This window comes from Otolemur garnettii, unplaced genomic scaffold (genome assembly GCF_000181295.1).
Source record: "Otolemur garnettii isolate 467f Iridium unplaced genomic scaffold, OtoGar3 scaffold00271, whole genome shotgun sequence".
Taxonomy (NCBI): Eukaryota; Metazoa; Chordata; class Mammalia; order Primates; family Galagidae; genus Otolemur; species Otolemur garnettii.
Genome location: NW_003852666.1, coordinates 613,322 through 617,258, shown reverse-complemented (window position 1 = coordinate 617,258; position 3,937 = coordinate 613,322).

The window sequence follows — 3,937 nt, the reverse complement described above, 5'->3', positions numbered from 1 at the left end:
TGAGAGAATTGATAAGTGTGATGGAGTGTTATTCTTCTTCTTTTGTGAAGGTCTGTTGCTTAGTTTTATCCTTTGCACTATTGTGGAAACCAGGTTTTGGCCTTTAGTTTGTGAGTGTTTACTTTGCTAATGGTCCATTGTGGTGTTCAGTGTGGATAATAGGTCTAAGTATTTCCTATACAGCTGGTATTGTTGTGGCAAATTTCCTCAATGTTTGCATATCAGTAAAAGGTTTTATTTCTTCATCAATATTAAAGCTTAATTTAGCAGGATACAAAATTCTGGGCTATAAATTATTTTGTTTAAGAAAGTTAAAGGTAGATGATCATTCTCTTCTGGCTTGTCACCCTGAGAAGTCCACTGTCACCCTAATAGATCTGCCCCTGGAGGTCAATCAGCTCTTATTGCTGGCCGATTACAGAATTTTCTCTTTCATCTTGACTTTGGACAGGTTCATTACAATGTGTCTTAGAGATATTTCACTTGTGTTGAGAAGATCTGTAGTTTAATATCCCTCCAAAATGAGAGGTTCAGAATATTTAATGGTACTTGAGAAATTTTCATTTATGATATCTTCCAGTAGGAATTGCATTCCTTTCAGACATTCTTCTTCCCCATCAGGAATATCTACAATTCCTATGTTTGAACACTTCATGAAGCCCCACAATTCTCTGAGTGAATTTTCTGCTTTCTCTCTCTTCTTTTCTGCCTCTTTAATTGCCTAGGTTAGCACAATATCTTTATCCTTTAGCTCTCAGATTCTCTCTTCTCCATGGTCTAATCTGTTACTGATTATTTCTACTGCATCTTTAAGTTCCCTGATTGACTCTTTTAAGTCCTTAAGCACCACTATATCTATGCTCTTCATAACTTTTATCCATTTTTTGGTTCTGTTTTTCCACTTTCACATCAATCCCCCCTTTTTCTTGTTATCCATATTTTAAATTCCCTTTCTGTCATTTCCATTAATTCTTTATAAGTGAAATTCTTAGTGATAGCTAGCTCATGATCCCTTGGTGAGAGTGCTCTATTTTGGGTTTTCGTGTTTCCAAAATTTTTCTGTTGGTTTTCCTTCATTTGTGTTTTCTTCTTGTTCCCTTCCTTCCCCTACTTTTTCTTTCTCACTACCTCTTTAACTTTAAATTACCTTGTCTCAGAGCTTAGGTGTTGAAGTGGTCTTTTGACATAAGGCCAAAAGGAAGGCAGGGGTAAAGAGTGAGAAGGAAGAAAGAAAAGAAAAAGATACATAGAAAAAAAAGGAGTGGTGAAAGGAAAGAAATAAAGAAAAGAAGAGAAAAAGGGCTGGAAGAGAGAAAGAGAGCAACAGGAGAAATGGTGATATTTGGCAGGATGCTTTAACCTCATCTGCAGCTCTAGGACTTTGGGGAGCCAGGCTGGCCAGGACACCCAAAGTCAGGAGCTCCTTACCAGCTTGGGCAAAAGCAAGACCCCCTACTTCTGCCAAATACAGAAAGAAATCAGCAGTATTGTCACAGTAGAGAGCTTCTTTCCAAAGGCCACAGCTAGAAGGACACCCAAGGCCATGAACAATGGCCTTAAGCTAGACCAATGCCATGAGCCCCCCCACCAAGCCCTCAGAGAAAAGAAATGAAAAAAAAAATTATAAAAAGTAAAAATATAATTGTATAAGGTAAGGGGAAAAAAGGATATCTTAGCTGTTGTATGAGATATTTATGTGGGAATGATGAGAAAGTAGAAAAATCTCTATCAAAAGAGAGAAAAAGGATAGAAATAATAAAGAAAAAAGTATGAAAGGGCTGAAAAACCATAACAAAAATAGAGGAACAATTGATATTGAAAAAACTAAAAATGAAAAATTAATACTCTAAGCAAAAAAGAGAAAAACAACAAAATAAAAAACTTAGAAAAATTTAAAAAAGAAAAAAATGTAAAGCAATACGTGTGTGTTGCAATATATTGCCTGGACAGCAGGTGATGCTGTGGTGTTAGGAGATGGAGAACATATGATAGATTTACTGTATATGATGGGGGGTCAGAGGCCACTATTAGTTGCAAAGGAGAACCACCATATCTTGTCTTCCTGGATTTGCTTCATTAGCATTCAGTCCCCATGGAACTGGAGTCCCTCTCTCCAGACTTCCCAGGAGACCCATCAGACAGTGTCCCCTGACAACAAAGCAGCCCATTTGGGGGATGTGGGACCACTCAGCTCACCTGATGGGCTGCTTGAGCTCATCAGGCATGCCAGAACCAGTCAGGCACTAGGACGCCAGGGTCCCACACAAAGGCCTTCCCACAATGGCACCCCACCAGCAATCAAGCCAATGGGGGAGCCACCCTGCCCAGCATTCAACTGTGGCTTCCAGATACTGTTCAAGTCTACTTGCTGCTTCAGCAAGCAGTCCAGTCTAAAATCAAAATATTGCAGGACAGCCCTTTCCTTTCTCCAGCCCTCCGTAGGCGAGCTGGCCAACTAGCTGGCCTCTGCCTGTATCAAGCACCTTCTTTCTGTGCTGGTTTTCCTCAGCTCCAGACCTCCTGGTTGGCTCCTGAAGTCTCCTGCTGATTCACTGTGCCCCCAGCATGATGTTTCTGTGCAGATTCCCCCAGCCAGAGGTGACTGAAGAACACTTTCCCCTTTCTCGCCACAACTAGCTGGCAAGGAGATGTCTCTAGTCCACCATCTTGTTCTGCTCCCATATTAATGTTTAGATACATACTGCTAAATTGCCTTCCAGAAAGGTTTAAACAAATGTATAATCCCATTAGTAGCATTAAGAATCTAGCTCACCACCATAATGTTGATAATATTAAATATCAATTTTTTTAATGCACAACAAACAAATTTTCAATGATACAAAAAGAAAAAACAGGTTTTCATTAACTTATGCCACACTCTATCAAAAGCATTCTCACAAGGATATTATCTGGTAGTTATTTTCCATGTAAAGAAACTGACATAGCTAGGAAAATGCACAGTTACTCCCACTTCCCTTTACCTCTTCTTCTCTCTCTTTCTCTCTCTCTCACACACACACAAACATTCTTTAAGACGTACAATATGAAAACACATACCTACACAGGCACATATACATGAGGGCAGTCCAGAAAGTAGTCCACTATGTAATATGAAAAATAGTATTAACAATATCTGGATACTTTCCAAGACAGCCCTTATATACACATACACATATATAGACTTGCATGTACATACATGCCTAGGCATATACACACAAAATATTTCAGATCTTAAGGAGTTAGTCTGGCAGGAAGATAAGGTTGCTTTTTAAAAATATTCTTGTGTTCTTTCCCTTCAATCCCACTCCCAGCTGGAATATAATCTCTGTGAAAATGAAAATCTAGTCTATCCCACATACTTCATCCATGATTTTCTATCATATGGTAGGTAATCAAGTGAATGAATGAAAGAATGATCAAGGATAACAAAGACAGGAAGCATGGCAAGTTTAACTGACCTTAAGATTTTGTAACACACCAATACCTACTGTCCCTTAGAAATCTGCATTTTACTGCAGATTCAAAGTGCTAGTGTTGTCACTTCTTTAATCCAAGCTAGTTGCTTCCATTCTGAAGCTACCACTTGCCTCCTCCTGCTCTGATGAAAACTTTTTCTCTTTTAGGATTCCAAATGGAGAGAGATTTCTCCTTTAATCAAGTCCTTAAAGTCATATGTTGTTTCAACTTACCCGATTCTCTATTAAAGATTTCCTGCTCTTCCATGTAGAGTCTGCTTCAGGAAACTAATGGAATGACAATATCACATTCTATTCAGCAGAGATCCATGAGGCTTCTGTGTCAGGGGGAACCCTGTTTCAAGTTTGCTTGGAGGTTAAAACAGGCTTCATCAGGTGGTGCCTGTGGCTCAAGGAGTAGGGTGCCAGCCCCATATACCGGGGGTGGCAGGTTCAAGCCCATCCCCGGCCAAAACTGCAAA